Here is a 20,919-nt window from a genome sequence, read left to right as displayed (position 1 = left end):
ATGTAACATTTAAAACATTGAAGTTTATCTAAAGGTGTAAAAAATAACTTATCGTTATGATGAAATTTATCAATTTTTCGGTGTTTAAAACGTCTTGCTTCCCTTGAGCTATATTTTTTTTAAATGTAGTAAACAAGATTTCAGCTTTTTTTTTGTTAAATTATAATAAAGTTATTTCAAAATATGTACGAATTTATGTCAAATTAACTTTCATTTAATGTTAAACTACTGAAATTATTTCTCTTTGTAAGTTTTGTGGTGGTGGAAACGATGTTTTTTTTTGGCGGGGTATTTATTCGTGAGCGTGGGTCTTAACAAAATATTAAGAAAAATCGCTGGGGCTCCGTGGTTTATCAACATGAAATATCTCAGAGATGATCTTAAGATGGACAAAATAAATGAGCATATAGTAAAATTAAGCGCATCGTTTTTTAAGGATGTCCTGAATTGCAATATATGTGATTATAAAGATAATACCAAATATAGCCCGGCGGCTGCGTTTCTCCTGTCGGACGGGGTACTTTCTAGGAAATTTTGAAAATAATTTGTACATATTTTTTCTCTTCCCTGTAATTAGTTTTTTTTATTGTATCTCATTTTATTCAAGACTGTTACTGGGAAGCAACCTGTGAAAACCACGGTGGAAGCAGGTCTCCAGGAACTAGGGCTAACATCCACCCTTTTTTTCATATTCATTGATGCGTTTTTTCGCAATTTACACTGTATTCTTCCCTCAGACGAATGAGTTAAAGCCATTTGATTGGCTGGCACTCAGATAACGAGTTCATATAGGTATAGGTAGAGCGTGGGTCTGGTACTAGCAGGCATAAGGGTTCAACTAGTTTAATAACTTTGAATCTATTACTAACTGGAAGTCTTACCAATCAATACTAGGCCTTACTATTACACTTTTCAGAGTTCTAGCAATGGCTGAATACCTTACTAATATTCAGGGTGATTATTTTTGAATAAATTTGAATCGAGAGATTAGACTCGTCGTTGGAGGAGAGCAGACGCTCTTTCTGAGGAACTGGTCTTGACGGAGGAGAATACTGACTTCCGCGCAGCTCATGGAGCCTTCGCCGGAGACCCCCCGAACGGTTAGGTAACCCGGCTGTGGAACTTAACAATTCTGAGCACACTATTTCACTCCAGCTCTTTTCAGAGATCATTGAGAGGAAAAATGGGTGCGAGACACTGACTATGTCACAGTATTCGGGGCATTCTGGCACCTCTGTGGTACCGGCGGGAACGGCAACGCCGAAACCGTACGGGCCGCTTGGGAGCCAATCTGCGCCCAACACGATTAGGTTTAAAAAGTCAAAAAGGAATGATAAGATGTCCAACAGAATACAATCTACTACAAATGAGGACTCAGATGATAACGATAAAATCGATACCATTAATAGAGCTTCTCCCGTCCACTTTCAAAAAATTAGTTAATAATATTCTAGAGCTTGTAGAACACTGTAGGCACTTTAATGATAGGCGTGATAATATTGAGAATAAAGCTATAGAAATCGAAAATAACGCTACCAATCTAATTAATAAAATTAAAGATAACAAAAATGAATTATACTCACTGAGTACAGAATTTGAGCAATTAACTAATAATCAAATAATTGAATTTTGGAAAAAAGAGGATTTAGGCGCCATTATGGATAAAGATCTCATTTGTAACAATCAAAATAAAACGCTTAAATTACATAAAAGAAACAGAAGATCTGAAGATTTCTCCCCTTAATTTCCGAATGCGAAAAGGATAGTAACCAAATAGACTTTAATGATATAGAACAGGATAATACCCAAGATGCTATGGAATTTGTCCCAGCGAAGAAAACTACTGCCCCGTCCCCATTTATAGTACAAGATAAATCTTTCAATTGGCCTGCCTTCAGCTAAAAACTAAAAGACTTTAATATAGAAGCATTTACTAGAAAGATGAATGGAGAAAATTTTATTATCAAAGTTAATAGTATGGAAGCTAGAAATCGAACTAATACTGCCCTAGAAGAATGTAATTATTATATCATTTTTCATACAAAGTTGCTCATTTTATCCAATCATCATGAGTAAGTGGTTTTTTCTCCAAAGGCGATCGTCTTTTTAATACATAGTGAACCACCTTCGTGCATGGAGACAATCATTTGAAAATTATTTATGGATACTGGATCACTTTATCGAAGAAAATATCGAAACGGCGACGTGGAACTCGATATAGTAACTGTACTAACAAAAGCTTGTGCCAGAATAGCACGCCTGGTGAGTTCGGAAGGGCACTGAATTAAGAACAGACCTTACCACTCAAAAGAAAAAGATAGTTACAAGAAACCTTTCAAGTAGTTTACGCCTGGCCAAGCGCCAATTGCTTGCATACGCTCAAAGGAAAAATATAAGATTAATTTATGGGGAAAAATATGTAACTTGCTAAAAGTATTTTTTCCTACAAATTTAAAATTGTCCCATTTCGTAGACAGAATTCAAATTATTGTTGCTTCTCGAAAGCAATGTGCTCTGTTGCCAAAGGATTCTCCTCATTAAATTCTGGAGAACCTTCCTGGGGGTCAGAGGGAAGCCATTTCAGCCTGTTTAACACTCCGTCGGGCGCGTCTCGAAACTTACGGCATCGGGCGCGATGTATCTGTGAGATACATCTCTGTTTTGTGTGTTTTCTGTTAATATGTATTACTTTAAATCTCCTATTTTTACTCTTTTTAGGTCCAGGCTTTTACACCCGGACCTTTTATTAGTTTTTTATGTATATTTTTAATTTTTATTTAATTTTTATATATTTTTTAATATTTTCAATAATAATTTTTATTTATTAATCACAAACGCTATTACAAAAGTTAAATGCTGTAAAAAACATTTAATTAAACATGTTAAACTGTTGAAAAAGTATAAAAAGGACAGTTATGCACAAATAATACATAATATAAAAGTGACAAATCAATTATTATAATTGAATCCGATTCTAAATTTAAGTCAAATTTTTTCTTCCGATCTGTTTTGCCCATTTAAGTATTATTGTCCTTTCCTACATAAAAATCATCATTATTAACATCATCATCGAGTTCTGAGTCATTATAAACACTTTTACTGCCATGACAATCAACTTCACGTGTTTCTAAAATATCTTCTTCGTCAGCATCACTTTCATCAAATTCTTCAGCATTTAATTCCTCATTTCCATCACTAAATAGAATACTATGAACTAGCTCTAGGTCTTTCTGATTTTTCAAATCTAAAAAGCGTTTAGCACTCATCGTAGGAAAAAGATAAATCAAAAACGCTCAGGGAATCTCGATACTTCCATGTAGCTTCACGAGACAAACGTTATCGGGCGCGTGTATCTAACAGATACAAAATTTCAAACAAGCTTAGAAACAGGAAATACTCCTACACCGAACTGGTCACTACTGCATTCCAAAGTAGCAGGGGGCCAGATGGACAGATACTGATAAGGTCAAGGTCGTAAGAAAATGTTTTAGGGGACAAAAGCAGAGATATTGACACGCCTGTATCTGTCAGATCAACGCGCCCGATGGAGTGTTAAGAGCAGCAAAATGTCCGTCTTCTGGCATGCGATCCAGTTGATTTATGAGTGCCTCTTACTCAAAATTAAGAGCACTAAAGCGTATAATCACTTAAGAAATCACCAACTTTTAAAGCTCTCATCACCTGCAACTCTTTACGGGTATTTAAGGAATGTAAAGGGCTGCTATGGATTTCAATCTTCTATATTCAAATGCCTGGAAGGGAAATCTAAAGTCATGAGTATGGCAAACAGAAGGGGCAACTGAATTTTTTATTAGTACATTTGCTTTAGCAGGAATTTCATAAAGCAGTAATTTTATTCAATGCTTATAGGATAGGCACTTGACTCTGACAAGAAATTCATGGTTTTACAGACTTAGGAAATTATATGCCTTCCTCGCAGACATCACAGAAGGGTGACCATGCTTTGGTCTTCATGTTCCAACCCTTCAGAGGAAAGTGGTGTAAACAATTGCTTGTTACCTATCAAAAAATGCTGCATCAGGTAAATATATTTTTTTAGAATTACAAATTTTCATTAAAAAAATTGTTATTCACTCTCTCAGTTTCAAAAAAGAAAATAATTTTAGTCACTATTGAAGTAATTTCGTTTTTAAGGAGACGATCAGTTTCGTTATTGAGGAAGTGTTTCCATGTGCAGGGTGTTTAAGTAGCATGATTTATGAAGTATGGCTTTATGGGGGAAGGCTAAAAAGGTAGATCTGGTAGAATTGGCATCAGAATTGGGTCTCACTGTACCGGACGATGTTAAGGTGAATGATTTAAAAAGAATAAAAAATAAGTCTGAAACGTATGATGAAGAATTTAGTAAAAGTTTATTAAGTAGGATTTCTGCAGATCGAATTGCATCTGAAATAGTCGCCAAAACGTTGGCTGACCGTGAGCATGATCTTGAAAGTTTACGTATCGAAACGAGAGCTCAAGATGTAAACACTTCAGATTTAATGAGCAATGATGAAAATTCTTGCATAAATGACAAAAGTATTTCTTGTAAAATATCTAATGACTACAAGACTAAATCAAGATTCTTTTGAAGTATTTTCTTCATCATTCATATTACAGATAATATATGGCAATATTAATTTTTATTGTGTATTTTCTTAATTTATGTTAATTTTTTTCAGAGATGCTTCAGCAGTATGAGAAATGCTTGCAGAAGTAATAACCATCCAAATTCTGCAGTATTTCTTCAAGTCTACCGCCTTATTGGGACCTACTCCCTCATTAAACCACCAAAAGAGTAATGTATCTGGATCAGATATGCTAAATATGCTTTTGGACTGTAACATCAGCAATAGTGACAGAAAAATGGCACTATTTTCAAAGCTGGATGAAATAATCGAAAAAAGTCTTGACTTGGTTTAAGTGCATCATTCTTAGAAAATGTAAGTGATCACACTTACAATACCATTAATTCCAATGATGTTATCATTGGTTATTTTTCAGGTTATGTTGCTCGTCGTGTAGCAAAATTCTTGAGCTGCACTTCCTGCTCTCTTGTTACTGCCAAATCAAATGAGGGGCACGAATTGATGATTAATGCAGAAAATAGAGGAGGCTTATTGAGTACTTCAGAAAGCCTATATCACCTCATTTCACTGTTAGAGGAAGCAACTTTGAAAACTGACACCGATAACAATCTCAATGTAAACTCGTTAAAGAGTTTAAACCTAGATTTGTTTGTTCTGATCTTAGAAACATTTATGGATTTTAATTTGCATTGTTAAATGGTAAAAATATTTTTTTTCTTTTTTAGGAAGAGAAGCATGACAAATGTAGAAGATTTTCCCTCCCTAGATTTGCAAGCTGGCTGCCATGAGACAGAATTAGCTGCAGCTGAAGCCTTACTCACCCTTACACAGTCCTTGAATAATAACGCTTCAATTACTAGTCCGGTAACCAACATTCCAAGTACAACTGGTAGCGAAATGTATGTACCATCAACTTCAAATTTTGGTGTGCAAGTAACAACGGCAGATCTTATATCAGCCAGGCTCAACCTATCTAATTTAAGTGCAAGTGAATTAAAAACCTTAACTGGTATTCCAACTTTGGAGCTGTTCGATGTTTTTATTGATAAACATGTGCCTACAGTATCTAAGAGGAAACTACTAAGTGCCAGAGAACAACTCATACTCTCCTTCTTAAGATTGTATCTCAATATAGAATTTGTTGTATTAAGCATATTTTTCAATGTTACAGGTACTACATGTAAAACAATATTTTTAGAAATCGTACAAAATTTGGCACAGCTACTTGAACCATGTATTCCATGGAGTAGTAGGGAAGAAATTGGGCATAATATGCCAAAATGTTTTCTCTTCAACTTAAAAGTTAGGATAATTATTGAGTGCACAAAGGTAGCGACCGAAAAAAGTAAATGCTTAACATGTAAAATTAACATGTATTCTCATTATAAGGGTAAGCAAACCTTAAAATTTTTAGCGTGTGTTGCTCCAGCTGAGTTGCTTACTTTTCACAGTAAAGGCTATGGTGGATGTGCCTCAGACAAAGCTATTTTTATGCAAAGTAGAATTTTGGAAATACTATACTCGTACCATGATGATATAATGACAGACAAGGGATTTCGTATAGAGAAGGAGTGTAGAGAAAATGGAATTGGTTTGTAAAGACCAGCCTTTTTCAAAAAAAGGGGCAAACTGAGCAAGGATGAAGCCTTGAGCTAATCAAGTGCTCGTGTACACGAGGAGAGAGCCATTCAACGTTTTAAAGTTTTTAATTTCTTACAGGGCAAGATTCCGTTGGAACTGATTCCAGAGATGGACAGCATCATAATTGTTACAATTGCTCTGGATAATTTAGGCACACCAATTCTTTTCTATGATAAGTTTCTTTTCTACAAGCACACAAAGTTGAAAAACATGAAACTTAAAAAAAATGTCCACACTTTTGGTCACCACTGTAGATATAGGTAAAGCGTGGGTCTGGTACTAGCAGGCATAAGGGTTCAACTAGTTTAATAACTTTGAATCTATTACTAACTGGAAGTCTTACCAATCAATACTAGGACTTACTATATCACTTTTCAGAGTTCTAGCAATGGCTGAATACCTTACTAATAATCAGGGTGATTATTTTTGAATAACTTTGAATCGAGAGATTCGACTCGTCCTTAGAGGATAGCAGACGTCCTTTCTGAGGAACCGGTCTTGACGGAGGAGAATATTGACTTTCGCGCAGCTCATGGAGCCTTCGCCGGAAAGTGAATTACAATTGGAGATCCCTGCCGTAGGACAGCCTAAGAGTTGCGGGAGCCAGACCACCAAACGGTTAGGTAACCCGGCTGTGGAGCTTCAACAATCCTGAGCACATTATTTCACTCCAGTTCTTTTCAGAGCTCATAGAAAGGGAAAGTGGGTGCGAGACACTATGTCACAGGATTCGGGGCATTCTGTGGAACCGGCGGGGACGACTACCGTAGGGGCCGCTTGGGAGCCAAAAATTAGGAAAAATAAGATGTCCTTAAGCTTTTGTATAAAAGTGAGAGCGCGAAAGACGATCGGAGCATTCGAATTCAGTTGACTTTTAGGTTACGGTCTCCCCGCGTGGGGCATTTTTTTTTCACCTCCCTCCTCAATTGAGGTAAGGGTTTAACCCTAAGGGTAGGGTTCGGTACCCTAAAATGTTAAAAAAAAAATCAATTTTGAGATTTTGATGAAATATAATAGCCTAAATTCTTAGCTTTCTAATGATGTATTACTTATCTTTGAAAACTAATTTAAAGTGTATATGAAATGATTTTAAAAAATGTACACAAACCGAAACTTTCAATGCCACGCCCACTTTTGATAGGTAACTATGTAAACAAAGCGGCAGTGTAAATACTCTTTGAATATTTTCAGACTGTGCTATTTCCAAGCCTATTATTATTACATTTTTAATTCTAAATAGGCTCTAAATAACTGAAACCGCAAGCCAGTTGTTTATTTATTGAAATAATTCGACGAAAAAAATCACGTTTTTCTGAGTCGAACAAATCATTGATTTCTGTTATTTCTGTTCATTATATTATTAATTTTTATTTTATTTTATATTTTTATCAGTAAAATTATTTATTAAAAATATGGGAAGATCTTCAGGCAAGGTATTTAAAAAAAGAAGGGGCCATTATTTTCGTGGTAGACAGTGTTGTAGATGTAAATGATTCAGAAATTCAAAATTAGAAAGTATATGTGACATTGTGTCACTTAATCACAATTTTCTAATAAAATTGTGACCTAAAAATTAGGCCGGCCCCTGACCCCTCTTCTCTGACACCTTACTGTCTGTCGACCTTCACGGCTTTGACCTTCAGCAGCCTTTGATGTGAGCACATGGGAGATGGTCCGATATGGTCACAGTTAGTTTATAATTGTGATTTTATTTAAGCGGTTCATCAATTCACTTCGGTTCTCTCTTAGCCACGATTCTGCTGCATTTTAGGAAGTTTAACTTCAATTTTCAACCTAACGATATAAATACCGCTCATTTTTTTTGGAACAGGGTTCTTATTGCGGCACTTCATGTCTGCCACTATAACGAAAAATCATGAGTCATCATAAATTTTTAAAAACCATATAGATTTGTTCGGCCATTCTCTCTCTTTAATTTTATTATCATTAGTTGTTTTTTATTTTTTATAATAGCACCAACCCAACATAACAGTATATAAAGAAGAAAAATGTGCTCGTGGTGAAAAAATCCCTAATTTAGAGGAGAGTTATTCTAATATACCTTCATCTGGATCTTTTAATATATTAATAGATTATGATATCCTTTCAAATGTGTTTCATCAGACAAGATGCAAAAATCGTGATCATGGCTTGAAACTGGACTTTCGGAAACAGAATGCTGGACTGGCATTAACTTTAATACTAATGTGTGAAAATTGTAATACAAATATTACATTTAATACATCACAAAAGAATGAAGCATCTCAGAAATATGATGTTAACACAAGATTTGTCCATGCTCTTAGATCCATTGGGAAAGGTGCAGAAGCTGGACGAATTTTCTGTGCCCTTATGCATTTACCGAGCCCTCCAACTAGGTTTGCACCCCACAACAAGATTCTGCTAGAGGCTGCAAAAGAAGTGTGTATGTTTACTATGTCACAAGCTGCTGCAGTAGCTAGCACGGTATGCAATGCTAATGATATTGCTGTCGCTCTTGATGGATCATGGCAAAAGCGAGGATTCTCTTCACTAAATGGTGTTGTTACCGCCACAAGTGTCGACACAGGAAAAGTGTTAGATGTGGAAATTTTGTCGAAGTACTGTTGTTGTAAAAATAAAAAAAAAGGCATTCTGGAGGGTGCACTCAGAATTTTAAAGGAGCCAGTGGAATGATGGAAGTTGAGGGAGCTTTAAAAATTTTCCAAAGATCCGAATCAAACTTTGGTTTACGTTACCTAAAATAATTAGGTGATGGTGATTCTAAAGCGTTTAGTACTGTTACGAAAGCAAATATATATGGAGAAAAAATCCTGTCGAAAAACTTGAGTGCATCGGTCATATCCAGAAGAGGATGGGTGCTCGGCTGCGCAAATTGAAAGAAAAAATGAAAGGTAAGAAGTTATTGGATGGTAAACCTCTGAGTGGACGTAATCGTCTGACAGATTCTGAAATCGATAAGTTACAAAACTGTTATGGCTTAGCGATACGTAGAAATGTGAACAATTTAAAACAAATGCGTCAAGCCGTGTGGGCTATATTTCTGCATAAAATTTCTACGGATTAAAATCCCCAACACGGATTCTGTCCTAGTGGTGCTGAATCTTGGTGTAAATACAAGAAAGCACTTGCAAATGGTGAACAATATTTTCATAAATCCTCTGTGTTCTCAATTTTCAGAGATCTGTCACATCCCGATCTTTTAAAAAAATGTCTCTATGGACGTTCACAAAATCCGAATGAAAGCGTGAACAATGTGATTTGGTCACGCATTCCGAAAGCCGTCTTTGTCCAGAGGGATGCTTTATCCCTGGGAGTTTATGATGCAATTTCATGCTTCAATGCCGGCCATATTGTGCGGGCTCGAATTTTAGAGCATCTAATGATCCCCGCCTGGCATTAATGCTTCTCATAGTTTGCAGATGCTGGACAAGGAGAGACTTGTGCGCTCAAGGTATGCATTTTCCCTTCAAACAAAAGAAAAAAGGAAAGAAAAGAGGTTAAAAAGAATGTTTGACGAAGAAAAGAATTTAAAATGTAAAAAAAGTGCTTATGGTGTAGGATTGCATTGAATTTGTGCTTCTTGAAAGATGTTAGGCATCAGGATCATAACTTGACATTTTAGAAATGATGTTGGTAGATAATTGTATTTTGAAATTTTATAGCAATCTTTTTTTAGCTAATTAATACTTTTTTATTTCAATGCTTCATATATACATATCTTATAAGCAGAAAAATATATATTCTTTAAATGTGTTCATAATTTTTTAGTAGCTAACAAAACGAATTTTGAAATGCTCACAGTTTTATGAGTAATCTTTGAAAATAGGACCGATAACAATAACAAAGAATATATTTTATTTATAAATAACAGCATAAAATTTTAAAAAATAGTTATTAATCTAAAAATAGGATATTGACACTACAAAAATAAAAAAATTAGTGTAAAATATTTATGGTAGTTGTATTTTTACACTTTGAATGCATTTATCTCATAACTATATATTTTTAAGCTCGATGTACCTTTTCTAGGTAACTAATGCATAATTTGTTTTCATTTTTTGGTTACATATACCTCATATATAGTAGTTTATACTGAAATGAGCTTTTTCAAAAATATTTGAATTTTATTTCTTTAATCAAGTTTTTAGTTTATAAAAAAGTGATTTTTAAGTGATTTTAATGCTGTTGTACAGATAATTTTAAAAAAAATGTTCTACATACTTAATTGTTAAAAGCTCATTTCAGTAAGATGTAGAGTATGAATTTTATTCATAAAAACACCCACAGATCGTATCCGTGTTCTTTTACAAGATTTTTTTGAGAGTTCAGTCTCCCGCTCCAGTTACCCACTTGTACCAATATTAAGATGCTGTGCCACTTGTACTAATATTAAGATGCTGTGCTAAAGAGTTCTAAAAAATCTTCAGTAAAAAAAAAAAAAATTTAGTGCCAAAATTGGGCTCCTTCATTTAGACTGGTGGATTGATTTTTATAGGTGAGAGATAACTTCGATGGAGAATAAGAGGTATGTCTTTTTTTTGTAAAATGTCTGGGTTGAAAATTGCAGCGCAACCTAAAATGTTAACCTATATTGTTTTGTTCGACCATAATTCCTTTTTTTAAATTTTTTATCAGTTGTCTTTTCATTATTTATTAATACCCAGCAGTTACCGGTGCAGTGACAATCGTTTGAAAATTATTTATGGATGCTGGATCACTTTATAGAAGAAAATATCGAAACGGCCATGTGGAACTCGATATAACTGTACTAACAAAAGCCTGTGCCAGAATAGCACGCCTGGTGGGTTCGAAAGGCCACTGAATGAAGAACTGACCTTACCATTCAAAAGAAAAAGATAGTTACATGAAACCTTATGAGTAATTTGCGCCTGGCCAAGAAGCGCCAATTGCTTGCATATGCTCAAAGGAAAAATATAAGATTAAAAAAAAAGTTTTTTTTTTTTATAAAATTTTGTTTAAATTTATGGTAAAAAATACATAACTTGTTAAAAGTATTTCTTCCTACAAATTTAAAATTTTCTCACTTCGTAGACAGAAAGGCTTCTAAGTATTGTTGCTTCTCGAAAGCAATGTGCTCTGTCGCCAAAGGATTCTCTTCATTAAGTTCTGGAGAATCATCCTGGGGGACAAAGGGAAGATATTTTAGCCTGTTTAGGAGCAGTAAAATGTCCGTCTTCTGGCATGCGATCCAGTTGATTTATGAGTGCCTCTTACTCAAAATTAAGAGCACTAAAGCGTATAATCACTTAAGAAATCACCAACTTTTAAAGCTCTCATCACCTGCAACTTTATACAGGTATTTACTGAATGTAAAGGACTGCTATGGATTTCAATCTTCTATATTCAAATGCCTGGGGGGGAAATCTAAAGTCATGAGTATGGCAAACAGAAGGCGCAACTGAATTTTTTATTAGTACTTTTGCTTTTGCAGGAATTTCATAAAGCAGTAATTTTATTCAATGCTTATAGGATCTTCTTATTGATGAAATGCCAGCCTTGCACTTGTCCTTGACAAGAAATCCATGGTTTTACAGACTTAGGTGATTATATGCCTTCCTCGCAAACATCACAGAAGGGTGACCATGCTTTGGTCCTCATGTTCCAACCCTTCAGAGAAAAGTGGGTGTAAACAATTGCTTGTTTCCTATCAAAAAATGCTGTATCAGGTAAATATATTTTTTTAGAATTACAAATTTTCATTAAAAACATTTTTATTCACTCTCTCTGTTGCAATAACATCTATGTAATAATTTTTAGTACAAAGATATTTAAATATCACTCTTCCTCATTATTTGAAGCTAAAATATTAATTTTATAAAATACTACGTATGCTCTCTACAATTAGAATATAAAACGCTGAGCATTTTCTACTGGGGAGTTATTTGTAGGCAATGGAAATTCTATTAGATATATGTCTATTAAAAACTGTACTTAAGGTACAATTTTGCACCATCTAATTATAGAAGGTGTAATATTGATGGAAAAGAATGGTTTTTTCGTTGATGCTGTGGTGATGGTGCTACTTGGAACCGCAGCATGTTTGAAAAATTTGGTACTTCACTGGACAGTGTTAGCTGCGGACATATTTTTGATCCAACTAGACTGCTGTAGTTTATCCAGATTTTCCACATCTTATAAAGAACTTGAGGAATGCTATTGTTAGCAATCAAGTGACATTTGCAAGTTTTATCTGTTTAGTTTTATTTTACATTTCAATGTGTAGAAGACTTTACATTGTTTTGAATTTTTCCTGATAGACACCTGATGGCAAGGTAGACATAAAATTTTTTGATGCCATTGAGGAATGTGATGGGTCTACACGGTTCGATTTAAAACTATGCCCAGAACTAACACCTGATCACATTAGGCTAAAGTTTTACCCAAAAAATGAATATTGCCATCGCATTGCAGGTAATTTTTTAAAGTAATAATTTTTCTTTCTCAAGTACAAATACTTTCCTTATGAAATAATTTATATCAAGAGATATTTCATGAACGATTTTAAAATTTCTAGTTTTTTAGTGCTTCTACTTTAGTAGTATTGCAGGTTTATAGTGGCAAAGCGCCAGAACTAAAAGAAAGTAGTGGCTGTGTTAACTTTGTTAGAAGAATCAATGCATTTGTTGATGCAATGAACTCTCGAACACACTTAAGAGCCTCGAATTTCAATTCTCTACCATATAGGGGAATAGAGAAAGGTTAATTTTTTTGAAAATTTTTGTCTTTATATATATATATGTGTGTGGTGCCAGTCCCTGTAAGCTAATCCTTTAGACATACCTCCTGAGCGCATGACAAAAAAATGAGTAAGAAGACAGTTGTAAACAAAGATTGAAAGACGTACGTACTTCAAAAAGAAGTACAGGCCCCATTTTTAGATGAAAACTTGAATCCATTATTTGTATTATTATGTGAATCGTTCATGTAAAGTTCTTAGTTAATACATTATTTTTATTTTCTTGAAAGAATACCTTATCTTCATATTCGAAGACAGCCTTCTCCACAAATTCAGAAGAGGATTCAGATTCTAATTCATTATTTCGCTTGAAGTATTACATAACGTATTAAGAATTATATGTATAAGTATGAAGTATTTTTTTTCGTTTCGTTTTCAAAAAAGAAAGTAATTTTAGTTACTATTGGCATCAGAATTGGGTCTCACTGTAACGGACGATGCTAAGGTGAATGATTTAAAAAGAATAAGAAACTAAGTCTGAAACGTATGATGAAGAATTTAGTAAAAGTTTATTAAGTAGGATTTCTGAAGATCGAATTGCATCTGAAATAGTCACCAAAATGTTTGCTGACCGTGAGCATGATCTTGAAAGTTTACGTATCGAAACTAGAGCTCAAGATGTAAACACTTCAGATTTAATGAGCAATGATGAAAATTCTTGCATAAATGATAAAAGTATTTCTTGTAAAATATCTAATGACTACAAGACTAAATCAAGATTCTTTTTGAAGTATTTTCTTCATCTTTCATATTACAGATAATATGTGGCCATAGTACATTTTAGGGTGTATTTTTTTAATTTATGTTAATTTTTTTTCAGAGATGCTTCAGCATTATGAGAAATGCTTGCAGAAGTAATGACCATCCAAATTCTACAGTATTTCTTCAAGTCTACCGCCTTATTGGGACCTACTCCCTCATTAAACCACCAAAAGAGTAATGTATCTGGATCAGATATGCTAAATATGCTTTTGGACTGTAACATCAGCAACACTGATAGTGACAGAAAAATGGTACTATTTTCAAAACTAGATGAAATAATCGAAAATAGTCTTGACTTGGTAGAAGAGCTATCATTCTTAAAATATGTAAGTGATCACACTTACAATACCATTAATTCCAATGATGTTATCATTGGTTATTTTTCAGGTTATATTGCTCGTCGTGCAGCAAAATTCTCGAGCTGCAATTCCTGCTTAAAATCTTTTGTTACTGCCAAATCCAATGAGAGGCACGAATTGCTGATTAATGCAAAAAATAGAGGAGGCTTATTGAGTCCTTCAGAAAGCCTATATCACCTCATTTCACTGTTAGAGGAAGCAACTTTGAAAACTGTCACTGATAACAATATCAATGTAAACTCGTTAAGTGATATTATTGGTAACATTGATTGAATGACATTGCATTTGGTTGGGTGCCCATCACATAGTGAGAGCATAACTAAGTCACTTATTCAATTTTTTCTACTTACACGAATGTATTTCTTATGTGATCGTTCAAACAAAATTGATAAGATAGAAGACAAAACCCGAAAGTATCGGAAACTTTCATGTTGTAGATATATAAAATTTCTGTGAATTTGGAAAATATTGAAACCTGTCACTTACATGTTTTAAAAAAAAAATTAGTTTCTAAATAATTATTTTTTGCATTATTTAAAATATTTATTATGTGTCTAGATTTCTTATGTTTTCCCTTACCATCGTTCAATTATGCTCTCGTTTATATATACTTATTTTCATCACCGTTATTGACCCATTTTCAAAAATGTCTGAAGTACATAAAATCTTCCAGAAATGGTAATCTTTTGGTTTATAAAAATTATCTTTATAATATATATAGAGAATATAAGAGCGAAACAATTTATTGGAGATGTGAAGATAGCAATTGTAAGGCAAAATTGATAATAAAAAATGGATTTATAAAAAAATCTCATGAAAATCACGGTCAAGCACCCGATTTCAACAAAAATTGAGGGAAAGAATTTTATAAATTGAAGAATAGGTCTGATGCAGAATTTTCAGAGCCAGTACCCAAAATATACGGGTAAAGAATTTATTTTAATAAATATTATCTTAATTCTAATACCCAGCTTTATATTTTACATTGAATTCGCTTTTAAAAGTTTACGATCGAATTTATACCATTATTATTTATGCATTAATTTCATTTTAATATTATCTTTATTTGATATAAATATAAAAATGAGATAACCCCCCCCCCCAAGGAAAAGGTTTATATATTTTAAATATATATGTATTTAAATTATTTATATATATATTTAAAAAAGATTAATAATGAACATAAAACTATCATTTATCTTTATTGTCCCGAAGTGGTTAGAGTCACAGAAAGTTTGTCAAACGTAAAAAATAAAATTTGAAAGATCCAGTTCAGTTCAGGCAACTACTACGTGAAGTATTTGTGATGCCTAACTTCGGGCAGGAGCTATTCAGGCTATTTTGTAAAGCCCGCGCTGAATTTCTACTTTAGGATACTTAATTCATTATTTTCCTAATAGATGGCATTAATGGTCCTAGTTTTTCACAGATTACAGTCTAATGAGGGAAATTTGAGTGGGGGTTTTGGGATATACCATACCGTAAAAGATTTGTAAAATGTATGTATTGAAAAACATAATGTTTCTGCATTATATTATAAAAGTCGTATTTAACTTCAAGATTTTGTTTAATTTGCTCTAATTGAATAAGATGTGTGTATATTTCATTACTTTTTTATAAGTTTGTAAAATTTATAAAAACAGTAGTTATTGCATTTAAAATTTTATTTTTGTAATTTAAAACCATTTTATAATAAAGAACAAAATTAAACAGTGACATTTTTTTCCATTTTTCTGAAATATATGTCACTGTTAAGGGATTAAAATATTAATGCATTTCTTGATAAAAATAAAATTGGAGTTGTTTTATTAAATTTTTGTTAATAGATCTTTTCTTCATCAAGTCACTGGGGTACCTCGGGGTCGTGAAATCCCGTGTTTATCTAAAGAAGATAAACCCCCTGAGGGAAATATACAAAACAATTTATTGAATTATCAAAGCTTGTACATTTCTAACATAAAGAATGCTAGGCGAATACGCAATATGCATTAGTGTAGTAAAAACAATCCTAGGCAAATTTTAATTTATTTATTTTCCTTCTGATTATTTCTTATCTACAATTATATGTAAAAAAAAAAAAGGTTAAAAAAATATCACAGTCTCTAATGTTTGAAAATGTAAATAAATTTTGAAATAAAAGACAAATATATTTTCAATAGAGCATTTATTAAAAAACCAATCTGATGTGTAAGTCACACATCACAAATTTCATATACATAATGCATACACGACTACACAACTTTTCTCAGGCCAGCTGGAATATAAAAAGACACCTTTGCATTTTAATAAAGCATTAAACGAAAGTGAAAAAAAAAAAGTAAAATAAATACATATATATTTATATATTAGAACAAATCTTTCATAACATTATACAATAACAGATACTCTAAAGATACAAAGAAATATTTCGGAAATTTAGCTTTTACTACAGCTGGATTTATAAATAGCAGTTGCTGCAGACTTACTGAGTGTAATGAAAGTTTAAGAAATCATTGAGGTTCTGTATCGATTTTATAACAGCTTTAAAAATGGTGTGTAGTTACCACTACAAGATAAGTCAAACTAATTATAGTATAATGATGCATCTCAGCAAGAAGACCAGAAATAAATTTGTGGATAAATTAATATGTATGTGTACCAACAGGCAATGATGCTTTTATGTAATAAATGAAACTTTTTCTCATGCTAACAATAATAATTTGAAAAATATTTTCTGTAGTAATATATTAGGCATGAGATTGCATTTAAAAATAAAAAGAGGAAAAGGACATGAAATGATTTAAAAAGAAAAAAATTAACAATATGGTTGATTATGTTGAGCAAATTTATTGCATTTTTGTTTATGTGCTGCTTCATGAGATACATAAAATTTTACAATAAGTATTACATTTATAGGGATTTAAACGATTTTTTTAAAACATTTAACAGAAGGATAAACTTATCAGCAATGGATGAAGAGGTCAGTAAGCATTTGGAAATGTTTGAATTATTGTGGAACAATGGAATGTTAATAACATAAGGTTTCGATTAAATTATAACGAGATTAAATAAGATGTTACCGACATATAACTATTGCTATTAATGACTTAAGACCACAGAAGGCTAAGTTTAATTGACAAAAAATATGAATTTACAAATTTTATTAGTTGATGAATTCTGCTTAAAAGCCGGTATTGAAAAATTCAAATTGACAACACCTGAATTCAATCTTCACCAATCTATAGTTTTAGAGTTGATTTTGATTAATTTTTATAAAAGAATGATTAGAGAGAGAGACAGGGATGAATAATAAAGCAGGAAATAATGGATTCATGGAAATGGATCCAGGAAGAAAAAAAATCTCATGCCTGAACATTAAAAAAGTAAAATAAAACGAGTAATATTTTATAATTTTTTTCAACCAAAATAAGTGTAAATAATTGTATAAAGATTAATAATTATAAAAGTTTATGTAAGTATCAAATTTAATGTATTTGAGTTTTGTCTTTTAAATGCAAAAATGTTATTAAGCAAGGGATCATTGTCAAATTAAGAAAGAAGGAAAAAAGAAACAGAGGAAAGGGTTTATTATAAAATTGTGGAGCTAGTAATTTGTGCAATCACAAATCCATAATTCAAATTCAATAATTTTTTCATATTTCAAAAGCTTAACACGGATAAAAGACAGGATATCCAATAAAAACAATACCCTCTCATTTTATGAAAAGCTTGATACTATTCCTCAATGATAAAAAAAAAAAGAGTTAGAAATCAATAATTAACTTTAAAAGAAAAAAAAATATCTGCTGTTAATTTTTGAGCTTATGATATATATGTATGTAACTCTTAATAATTTAGAATTTTTATATTAACTATTAAAAATAATAAAATAATTATCCCTAGAATTTTTTTGATTGAGCCAATAATTTCATAATTGATATACATACAAGTATAACAGGTCACAAAATAATAAATATACATATGCAAGCATAATTCAATGTATAACTATTTTAAAATATATATATTTCTGCTTTAATAATAATAGAAATAACTGCATATCAATTAGAGCATAACATTTTACACAAACTTTTTTCGTCTCATAAATTAACACAAATGACAACATAAAACTACACAAGACAAAATTCCTACAATAATAATACTGGAGAATCACTACTTTGAGGAATTATATTATAATCGTAAATAAACTCACAGAGTGTGCGACTTAACAAATATTGTACAAAAATATAAATCTTACAAAAACAAATATATTGTGCAAAATTTAAATTGTTTTGATCAATCAGTAAAATGCACCAATTATTATAAACAAAGAGAAAACAAACAAGCCAGCATACTAAGCAAATACAGATAAAGCATAATTTTTTTAAGCTACATCACTCCTTAAGTAAATGGTAAATTTCATATAAATAGTTAGTTTAATTATGCAAAGCTATAAATTATAAACTAATCACATGGAACAAGCTACACTGTTTTTAGCAACACTTTTCCTTAGGTAAATGGCAAATTTCATATAATTAGTAAGTTAAATTATGCAAAGTTATAAATTATAAACTAATCAAATGGAAACAAGAAAGATCAAATTCAAATGTTTCTCAAAGCTCAACACCTGACTCAACAGAACCCTAGCAGCAAAATAACTCGAGTCCTCACTAGACCAACATTCACGAATCTTGGGTCAAAAAGTGTTGAATAGGCCGTTATTTTCTGATATTGGCCCGATATAGAATTGTCCGATTCACCCGATATTTTACAGCCACTTTACAACCAATATCAGCCCAATATAGAGCTTTCAGATTCACCCGATATTTTAGATTTATTATTCAGCCAATATAGGCTCTACATAGGACCAATATTAAAAAATCTAGACATCCCAATATTGGTACTACGGTGGATGTTCATGTAGGACCCATATTGAGCCAAACTGGGGCCTAGGTCAAATTGTTGGCTAGGATATATCATAAATTTTAGCTACAACTTTAAGGTAAAACTCAACAAAATCAAAAAAAGTTTGTATAAATTTTACCAATGCAAGTAAGGAGTCAAACAAAAATTTGTTGTCAATTTCAAATATACTTAGCTCTTAATGGTTAAGAAACTGTATAAATGTGAAGTCTTGAAATATAAGAGACGCCCAGCACATTTTTTAATGCATAACTTAGTGAAAATTCACAAAAAAAGCTACTCTTTCTTTAAAATAGTTTTAGATATACATATTCAGATATAATTAACTAATTAGAGTTACAATTCTTATATTTTTTATTAAAAATAAATATAACTTTAAAAAAAAAATTTTGTGTACAAAAAAAAAAACACATTACTGTGATTTAAAAATTGCAACTTCAAAATAGCACTTCAGTTAAAAAACACTGTTACATAAAACTGATATCGGTTCAAATCTAAAAATTGTGCATAGTTACTTAAAAATTCAATAACAAAAGATTTCACTAGTCAATAAAATATATAATATCAATTCAATAAATAATCTCAAATTTCCTAGGCATCCTCAACATAACATCTGAAAAAAATGGGTTATTAAACGCATTTTTTAAAATATCTCACAAAAAATATATACTAATCTGTATTTGCCAAGTATTCTAAAAATTTTCATATCAATTATTAGAAAGTAAATCAAATATTAAATACGATTTTAGGATAATAAATGCAAAATAAAATTTATACACCCATAATAGCATTTAGCTCGCTACATTCTGTTAAAAAAATATTAAAATAATACAGAAGATAAAAAGTTATACTATGAAATAAATAATGTATCAATTTTAACATATCACAATGTGTTTTTTTTTTATACTGCAAATTTCATCATTTCTTAATAACTTTAAAAAAAAAATCAATAAGTTAAATACATACATGTATATTGATTTATAGTAATGTAACTTAAAGATTAACAGTTATTGCTTTTAAAGAATTAGAAACAGTGAACTAACAATACCAAGAAAAAAAATTAACACATCATTTTTAATAAAGATGATTTTACTTTCACAACGCAGGGCAATATAGCTATTGCTTATAGTTTAATACTACAGAATTTAACCGCAGTTATTAACATGGTTGACTATTTTATAGTACATCATTTCAGAATTTGTATCTAATAATATCAATAATCTCAGAAACATACTTACTAAATGAAAAAAAATTAGAATTAAATATTATAATTTTCATAACTAATGATTTTTGCACAAATTGATATTTAGGGAGAACATTATAAAAGAATATTCAATATATCACATAAAATAACAATACTAGCTCTAAATTAAAACTTATTAATTATTAGAGTTGTAGGTTAATGATTCATAAAAAGTTTTCAATACTAATATCAAAATAATCAAGAAAATATTAGTTTGCCAAAAAAAGGGAATTAATATGATGTAAAAATGTATAAATTAAAAAGAATTTCTTTTAGTTTCAGTTTGGCTTTGGTATATATTATATAAAACAAAGTATAATCATAAAAAAGCATGAACTCTAACTGAATCACTCACTTAACACCACGCTAATCTCACCTTTGTTTTTTAGTTACAGTTAAAGGCACATTCAGCTTTTATGCAAGTCAAGCCTTGCAAGTAAAAATCCAAACTGTTTTATCTTGTGAGAACAAGATATAACATTCTAAATTTTATCAAGGAAAAGAAGATTAAATTGTCTATCAATAAGAAATAAACATCATAAATACAAAGAAAATATTTTTTTAACTTTTTTTTTTAAAGTTATTAATATTAATGCAAGTAGTTTATAGATAACTATAGATTTCAACAGTTTCTTTCTTCTTTATTCTTTTTTTTGAATTGCTAAA

This window comes from Parasteatoda tepidariorum, chromosome 10 (genome assembly GCF_043381705.1).
Source record: "Parasteatoda tepidariorum isolate YZ-2023 chromosome 10, CAS_Ptep_4.0, whole genome shotgun sequence".
NCBI lineage: Eukaryota > Metazoa > Arthropoda > Arachnida > Araneae > Theridiidae > Parasteatoda > Parasteatoda tepidariorum.
This window is presented reverse-complemented; position numbering follows the sequence as displayed.